General features: G+C 34.1%; 1 protein-coding gene across 3 annotated transcripts in view; it reads left to right on the top strand.

The window, feature by feature from the left end:
* The first annotated feature begins 730 nt into the window (after window positions 1-730).
* Window positions 731-9,984, top strand: part of LOC128554653 (uncharacterized) — a 58,440-nt gene continuing 49,186 nt past the window's right edge. Inside the window, exon 1 of one of the 3 annotated variants that reach the window (XM_053535947.1) lies at window positions 731-1,110. The gene's annotated coding sequence lies outside the window, so the exon portion shown is untranslated. Of the gene's footprint in view, window positions 1,111-1,434; window positions 1,568-9,984 lie in introns of those variants that run through there. The other 2 variants (XM_053535949.1, XM_053535948.1) reach the window with 2 other exon arrangements.

Here is a 9,984-nt window from a genome sequence, read left to right as displayed (position 1 = left end):
CCTAAGTCACTTTGTAATGGCGATGAAGTTTGCCAATTTTCTGGTTTTGCAAAACAGGCACGCAGGAAGCATGTCCAGATTGGCGGAGCCTTGGGGCGAACATTATGAAAATTAGTCGACCTATAATGAACCCAGATCAAAGAAACGTTTTATTTTTATTTTATTATTATAATATTTTTTAGTTTAAGATAAAGCAATTAAAAATCTGCAGGTCACAGCTAAAATAGACTCGCTGTCAAACATTGTTATGATAATTACCATTGAATGAATGTAACTTGAATATATGTATAAACTGTGCTTTAGAGCTGCATTCACAGATAAATACGATCTGTAACAACTACTAGTTCAGAACATATTTATTTTATGCTTAGCTACATGTATTCGGTATATACTGTTTTTACACACAAACATGTTAATGCATGTTTACAGACCTAAATTCTTTGAAGAAATTGTTCACATTTTCAAGTATATTTAGTTGGAAAGCATATGAAAACAAACAAAAAAATTGTTTTTCTTTTACGAAATAATTATGATCATAAACCTTCAATGAAAAAGACATATTTCATTTAAATTTTATTTATCTTAATTTCATTTATCAAATTAAAAAAAAAATGAGTCGTCTCACGTAAGTTTGACGAAATAGTTTGTCCAAGCGATGCTAGGAAAACTTACATAGAAGTTGTGTAATGATATAAAGTTGATAAAACTTACCATATATTTCACCATGAAAAAAGAAGATAATCCCAACTATCAAAAACACGTTATTTAAGTATTTCATTATACGCGTCATTTTGAATACTGTGATGCAAATGGTACAACACGTAAGATAAAGAGTAAAATATAAAAAAGATCAGATAACTGTAACTGCAATATGAGAGATGCTGTACAATTATTTGCAAGTATGCTTTCCCTTCACATGATGTTTGCATAGTGTGTTTACGAATCGAACAGAAGTCCATTTCAACATACGACCTTATGGATTTAGAGTGAAATAAATCATTAATACCTTCAATGTAAATGTTTATTCATCGAATACTTTGTATTCATTTGGAATAGTTTAAGTGCTAGCTTGTGTGTCAAAGAAATTACACGGTAGTCGGAGGCCTACAGGTATTTTACTAATATATTAATTATATGTGCAATTTGTGGTGTGTTGCCATTTTTCACTCAGAGCTTCGTGAAAATTGATTCATATTGTATATACATACAATAGGCATAAATTTTAGGACATAGATTCATTATGGTTAATAGAAGAAACATTGGGAAACAAATGAAAGACCATTACTGCAACTGTTTCAGTAATAATTGATTTTAATCTGTTCACATTAACATTTGTCTTCCATCCTAATTTACATAGAACTAAGGAGTGGAGGGCGTCTCATTGATGAAATGACATGTAGAATAACGTACATTTAACTAGTATCTTGTTTATTTCTTCTTGATTCGCTAACTAACCTTATGATGTAAACATGATCGAGAAAGCTTGATGCAATTACACCACGTAGCCAACTTTCGACTCTGACGCATAGGTGTTCTGTTCTCATGTTTCCAATACAGCAGTTATATTGTGAGTATAAAAATGTATTTTCTGAACTGTTCAAGGGTTTTGACCGTAACTGTGTCTAAGAGTTAAGTCAGCAGATTGAAACTTGCGTCTTTGGCCAAAACACGTGAATTGGAACAATTTCTTTTAATGTTTACAATTAAATTGAAATATTTCTAAATGAAGAGGTAATAACAAACCAATAAGATTTACGGGAAACAACTTCTAATTGACCTAATAAACTACAGCCAGCATAGAAGCAGGGTTCAGAATCTAATGAAAAGCTAAATATGGCATTTTCAAAAGGCAAACTATTGTGTACATTCGTTTAAAACTCTCTATTCTAGATGTAGAACAGGCCAAAAAAAATATGTATGGTTCAGGGAACATTGCCCCTAGGAGGGTAGGTAGGGTGTTTTTTTTTCTTTCTTTCTTTTTCATTTATTGAAATCATCTCATTTTCATGTGTGCTGCTTAACTTGCTTAAGTTGCATATGTATTCCTTTCTTCTATACTTGCTTTATTGAATTAGATATAAAACAAGTAATGAATCAGATTGTTATAAAACAGATTTTTAAAAACAATCAAGAGAATTAGGCAAACATGTACTTATTGAAAGAGAAACTCATCTTACACAAACAAAATATGTTGCATTTCATTGTCGTGGTTAAGGTCCAAGACTTCAAATGACTTGCCCTCATCGATGTGGGTTCAAGCCTCACTCGGATTGTTCTTGTGAGGAAGCCATTCAGCTGGTTAACGGAAGATTAGTGGTTCTTCCCATGTGCCCGCCCGTGATTAAATAATGCACGGAGGGGCACCCCCACCATCAAAGCTAGAAAGTTGTCGTATGACCTATAATTGTGTCGGTGCGACATTAAACCCAACCAAAAAAAAAATAAATGTACTTAATCGTCTTCGTCATTCATTATAGTAATGGCAAATGCTCAATACTGATACATCATGGCCATGCGTAGAGTCTATAGAAAGTAAAAATCTGTCAGGTTTTCTAGGCTACCTAATCCATCCAGTGTTTCCTAACACTTGGATAAATAAAATAAAGTTGAATGTTTCAATGACTAAGTCTGGAAGAAGTTTTCAACATTTTTCCAAACAATTTTCACTGCATACCAAAAGAGTTCTACAACATTACAATTCTTTATATTTGAAGCTATAGTTTCAGTAGCAATAAATTCATCTTAGTTTTATCTGCTGACAGAAGTCACCAGGATATTCCATCGTGCTACAGAAAGCGATTATCGCATAACATTTCAATATTCAACTAAAAAATGAAAGTTTAACGCCAGAAAAACCTTAAGCATATCAGAAGAAAGTATGCTTAAACGTTTATATCCGAAAATACGTTATCCTAATTCCGAGTAATAACAGTTGCCCGCAAGCGTCGCTGTCCTTGTTTTGGCAATTTGAATTTCATTCTGTTTCTTTTTATTATCACAATTCAATGTTAGAAAAATATTACCCCAAAATGAAAAATAAGCAAAATCTTATGTAATTTGAACGAACGTATTGAAGCATGCCTAGAGTTTTAAAAATTGTGACTTGCTTAGGCATTCTCTGAAGATGGACGACTACCATGTTAAACGTTATCTACTAGGTGTCACAAGAAAGACGACCTTGAGAGATGCTTTTTAGTAAAATAAATGAGGTCAAAGATCATTTGGTAAATATGTTTATGTGTGTCACATAAAATACCTTGTACCTTGGTCATTTATCGGTGTAAAATAACATCAATTGGTATCAAAATTACCCGATGCTTTGTACATTTATTTACAAACACTCGGTACAATTTTCTCATTTGCATACTAATGAATATTCTTGAAAACTTAAAAGATGGGCAGATAATTCGTTAAAAATGCCATTTTCAAATAATACAAATGTCCAATGTTCACTATTTGTGTTTAAGAATGGACAAAAATAAGCAGAATTACGTTTGAAACATTTAATTTACTTTATACACACATATATCAGTTTGTAGAATTATTTATTGTTTGCAAGAGTAAATACTGTCAAAAACTGGGAGGGGTATATAAATTATTAAAAAACAAATATCAAACAAATCTGACAATTTTTACATATCTCACATATAAGCCTTTGAGATAGTAAAATGTTTGATTTTGGAACAATGTTCTTCATAAATATTATTTTAAAGTTTTTCAGCTCATGAATATCAATTAAAATGTATCAAATAATGCATTTAAAACGTTCATTTAGTACACGTATATCTGTCCTGAACCGTTGAAGAATCTTATCAGGTTTTTGACCCAAAAGGGTTTATAATTATGTAATTATGTAAACCCGAGATATCCATGGTGGCTAGTATTTATGGCCACGGTCATATGTTTGTTTATCCAGTCTACACAGAGTGGCCTGGCTCTATACCTAGGATACATAGATAACAGGTCTGTATACCAATGTCACCCAAAGTGACCTGAATGTATAGTCATGACGCCATGTCTATATACCCAATATACCAAAAATGGTGAGTATGTAAGTCGAAGTTACCCTTAGTAGCCTATATATACACAACTGTATAGCCAGGATGACATACCTCTATATCTAGAATATCAAGAGTTATCTGTCTCTAAAGCATGCCTTTGTATGTCCAGAACACTAAGAATTGTCTGTCTCTATATTCAGTATACCAATACTTACAGTATGTACATGGGTAGCCAGTATGACCTGTTTGTATGCAAAGAATACCCAGATAGGCCTTTCTGTATACCCATGATACCCATAGTGACTTGTATGTATAGCCAGGGCACTCATAGTAGACTATATGTATGGCCAGGTGGCCTTTCTGTATGCACAAAACACGTAGAGTGAAAGCTTGTATAACTAAGAAACCCATAGTGGAAAGTGCGTGTATATATACCCAGAATTATTTTCCTGTATAATATCCTAGAATATCCATAGCGGCTAGTATGAAAAGCCAAGGTTGCCTACTGAAATATCTAAGATATACATAGTTGCCTTCTCTATACCTCTGGATACATTGGGTGTCCAGTCGTATTACCAAATATGCAATTGATACCAATTTAGGCTATCCTGTCTGTAGACCCAATATATTTTAAATAGTATATTGTTTAATCATCCGTCAGAATACTGCAAAATCTTACATAAAACTTTTTGTACATTCTCCAGTTAATTACAAAAACTGAACATACTGACCTTTGACGGCCATTGTGACAATAGGTTGTCTCATTGGTTGTCTTAGATGGTTTCAACCTGATTTGAAACAGTAATAATTTTGCAATCACAATACTGTAATAAACTATATGAAACAACTTTGTGAACTCTATAATGTATGTGAAGCATACTTAATATATTGACTTTTGGCAGCCATTTGATTAAATGAGCGCCACATTGAGGTTATCTACATGGCTATATTCATCAATATTAATACTGCAAAACATAACATTAAAGCATATGTAAACAGTCATGTATATGCATACTTTTGAACACAGTTACCTTTGGTGGTCATCTTAGTCCCCATTTTGAAAGAAAAATGACAGCCATATTGGCTGTGTGTCATAGATTCATATATTGATCTTACCGGCAGATATGTACCTAATACAAAAAAAATCCTTGATTTTGTGAAAAAAAAAAAAATCAAAACGCAATTGAGCTAAAGATTACTATTGGTAAGAAGCCAACTCACACTACCTACATTTTGTACATCAAGCAGTATCTATATATAAAACTCATATGATGGCGCTATAAATAGTTGCGTTTATCATTAGATAAATATTCCGCATATCATTTGTTACCTTTCTGTTTTTCAAATTATGAAAATCATATACAAAATAAAAAGAATTTTGATTACTGTACATACATGTGTTATGTATATGTTATTTTACCCTGAAGCAAAAAAATATTTGTTACTAACTTAGTTTTAAGACATCATATAAATTTTAATCCAGGGCATTCTATTGTGTTCTATAACAATATTGATAAACAGTGTAAGACAGTTATTTTTAGAAAATAATTTCCTTGATTTTTCTTTGTATTCTTTGTGTTACTTGAAAGTTCCGGAGCCTTCCCTGATACTTTATATAGAGAACTATCTGTTGAAAGTTTGGAACCTAAGAACTGAGAATATAGAAATAAGATTGTAGATTTTGATGAAGCTTCCCTGTATTTCTTAATAACAAAATATTACCAGTTTGGATATTTAATATTTTGAAGGACTATTTGAAGGATATACTAAAATTCGAGGATTTTAAAAGCCATCTTTGAAAAAAAGATTGATACTTTTTGGATATATCAAAGCCACTTTTGAACTATTGTGAAATATTGTGGACTTTAGTCTGATTGGAATTAAATTCGACCTGAATAGGATTAGGACTATTTTTATATAATATATTGGATTTTACGGCTCTTTGGTATTTCTAAAGGCATTTGTATTGTTAGTTAAATTCATGAATAAAGTTTTGGTATTGTTAATAGTTGCTGGTTTGTCTTTCTGTTACTTTTATCTACTGTAACAAGAAATTGTTACCCTCTAACGTAACACATGCCATTTTTGTACGTTTTTTGCCACTTTCATTAATATTAATTTATATTAAAACGAGCTAATTTACATATCGTGATTTCATTTCATAGTTAAAAACATTGACTTCAATTAATTGCAATATTTTTGGTCACTTATTTCATCAAATGGCTAAGATGTGAGGCCATATAAGTGAAATTTGCAAAAGAAAAACTGACCTAATTTCTTGACCTCAATTTGACTTTCGGAGTGCGACTACCAGCATCAATAAACTAATCATATCATTTACTTAACTTATAACACTTAAAAGTTGCATCCTTGCGTGTATCAGTGCTATACACTGGACACGTTAAAGAACCAGGCTGTCTATTCGCAACGAGCTAGGCTAAGTTAGCCGGACAAGCCTGTATCTGATTTCTGATCGCTCTGTCGTGATGGCTTTGTCTCAATCTGTCGCTCTGGTCAGATCGCTCTGTGTCTGTACTAGTAGAGGATGAATTTATGCGCCCTGTGTGGCTGCATTTGAACTATGTAAAGCGCCTTTGAACGTGAAATTGATCATGAAAAGGGCGCTATATAAATCTGGTATAATAATAATAATAATAATAATCTTCAGGAAATGCCTACGCAGGTGTTATCCAGCCACTTATATAAAAAAAATAAGTTAACTATTGTGTAAATTTCAACTCGAAATTTCGGCGTATAGTGACGCTTGCGGCCACACACTTTCAACTTGAAATTTGGCCTTATAAATAATTTTGACCAATTATTTGAGAAAAAATAACTAGATCCTTGCATTTATAATTCAATCATTGACACACGATAAGCTTTTTTTTATAACTATCGCTAAATTATCGGTTTTCTACATACCGATGTATGTTTTCAATTTTCAAGAAGGCGTCGACTTGTCATCGGGAAAAGTACGGTTTAGTATACAATTTACAAATCAAAATGTTGGATATTCACATTCATCAGAGGTTCATGTTCATCCGGGGAACCATGGTGGACCGCTGGTATTCAAGAATGGATGCGAGAGTGAAGACATCGGTCGATTTTTAGCCCACCATCATCAGATGGTGGGCTATTAAAATCACTCTGCGTCCGTTGTTCGTCTGTCCGTCATTTCGTCCGTCCGTCCGTCCGTTAACGATTTCTCGTTATCGCATCTCCTCAGAAACTACTGGGGGGATTTTGACCAAACTTTGTCAGAATGATGTATTGGTACCCTAGTTGTGTCCCCCTGAAAATCAGACTGGTTCAGCAATTTATAAGTGACTTATGGCCCTTTGTTTATTTCTATACTTTACATAGATTTATATAGGGAAAAACTTTGAAAACCTTCTTGTCCAAAACCACAGGGCCTAGGGCTTTGATATTTGGTATGAAGCATCATCTAGTGGTCCTCTACCAAGATGATTCAAATTATTTCTCTGGGGTCAACTATGGCCCCGCCCTGGGGGTCACATGGTTTATATTGACTTATATAGGGAAAAACTTTGAAAAACCTCTTGTCCAAAACCACAGGGCCTAGGGCTTTGATACTTTGTATGTGACATCATCTAGTGGTCTTCGACTAAGATTGTTCAAATTATATCCCTAGGGTCAAATATGGCCCCGCCCAGGGGGTCATGTGGTTTACATAGACTTATATAGGGAAAAACTTTGAAAACCTTCTTGTCCAAACCACAAAGCCTAGGGCTTTGATATTTGTAATGTAGCATCATCTAGTGGTTCTCTACCAAGTTTGTTCAAATTATCCCCCTAGGGTCAAATATGGCCCCGCCCCTGGGGTCACATGCTTCATATAGACTTATATAGGGAAAAGCTTTTAAAATCTTCTTGTCAATAACTACAACATTCAAACTTGGACCACATGTATATTTTTGAGTGGCAGATGAACCTTGACATGAGTTGACCTTGATTTTGACCTAGTGACCTACTTTCACATTTCTGTAGCTACAGCCTTCAAATTTGGACCACATGCATAGTTTTGTGCACCGGAAAAAACTTTGACCTTGATTTTGACCTAGTGACCTACTTTCACATTTTTGAAGGTACAGGCGTCAAATTTGGACCATATGCATAGTTCCGTGTTTCAAAATGAAATTTGACATTGATTTTGACCTAGTGACCTACTTTAACATTTCTCAAGCTACAGCCTTCAAATTTGGACCACCTGCATAGTTTTGTGTACCGAAAAAACTTTGATCTTGACGTTGACCTGGTGACCTACTTTCACATTTTTGAAGGTACAGTCTTCAAATTTGGACCACATGCATAATTTTGGTTTCGAAATGAAATTTGACCTTGATTTTGACCTAGTGACCTACTTTTCCATTTTCTCAAGCTATACAGCCTTCAAATTTTGACCACATGCATAGTTTTGTGCACCAGAAAACACTTTGACCTTGACATTGACCTAGCGACCTACTTTCACATTTTTTGTAGGTACATGCTTCAAATTTGGACCACATGCATATTTTGTGTTCAGAAATGAAATTTGAGCTTGATTTCGATCTAGTGACCTACTTCCACATTTCTCAAGCTACAGCCTTCAAATTTTGACCAGATGCATAGTTTTGTGTATCGAAAAAACTTTGAACTTGACATTGACCTAGTAACCTACTTTCACATTTTTGAAGGTACAGGCTTCAAATTTGGACCACATGCATAATTTTGTGTTCCGAAATGAAATTTGACCTTGATTTTGACCCAGTGACCTACTTTCACATTTCTCAAGCTACAGCCTTCAACTTTGGACCACATGCATGGTTTTATGTACCGAAACAAACTTTGACCTTTACATTGACCTAGTGACCTATTTCACATTTTTGAAGGTACAAGCTTCAAATTTGGACCACATGCATAGTTCTGTATTCTGAAATAAAATTTGACCTTGATTTTGACCTAGTGACCTATTCACATTTCTCAAGCTACAGCCTTCAAATTTGGACCACATGCATAGTTTTGTGTACCGAAATGAACTTTGACCTTAAGATTGACCTAGTGACCTACTTTCACATTTCTGTAGCTACAGGCTTCAAATTTAGACCACATGCATAGGATTGTGTACCAAAACAAACTTTGACCTTGACATTGACCTAGTGACCTACATTCACATTTTTGAAGATACAGGCTTCAAATTTGCACCACTTGCATAGTTGTATGTACCAAATTAAACTTTGACCTTAAGATTGATCTAGTGACCTGCTTTCAAATTTCTCAAGCTACAGCCTTCAAACTTGATGCACATGCATAGTTTTGTGTACACAGAACTTTGACCTTGAAATTGATCTAGTGACCTACTTTCACATTTCTCAAGCTACAGCTTTCGAATTTGAACCACATGCACAGTGTTGTGTACGGAAATGAAATTTGACCTTGAGCTTGTCAATAAGTCTTGAAATTTGGAACACTCAAAAATGGCACATTGGTAGGCGCCAAGGTCACTCTGTGATTTCTTGTTCTGACTTTGGTATCATAAATGTTTCTACTAAAAATTCGTACCCGATCATTCGTAACCCAAATTATCGGAAAATTGTTAGGGTTGGCGGGTAAAATTAGGGTCGGTCGGTTCTCTGAACCGCACTTACTTTTTATTTTGGCCACATGCACACTTTTCACTTGGCTTACACTGACCAGTTATTTCATACGCCCTCCTGATGTTCTTCCAAAACTATAAGTTGCATCATACTGAAAGATACATCAACTTTACGATTTAAACTACTGTTTGCTCTTTAACCATTTTAAGGTATTTGCTCTTATTGTGGATAACTTTGTTTACACAAAATTTGGTATGAACTATACAATGTTTCTCGGACAATGAGAGATAACAGCCTGTTTAAAACTGGTATCACATATTTGTAACAAACTGTGTATTTTTTGTATCATTTTAATTCATCGTTTCAAATGTGTTTCAGACGCTTTACAT

The sequence above is a fragment of the Mercenaria mercenaria genome, unplaced genomic scaffold (genome assembly GCF_021730395.1).
Source record: "Mercenaria mercenaria strain notata unplaced genomic scaffold, MADL_Memer_1 contig_594, whole genome shotgun sequence".
Classification (NCBI taxonomy): Eukaryota; Metazoa; Mollusca; class Bivalvia; order Venerida; family Veneridae; genus Mercenaria; species Mercenaria mercenaria.
Note: the sequence above shows the minus strand (reverse complement) of the source record. Positions and strands in the feature narration are given on the sequence as shown.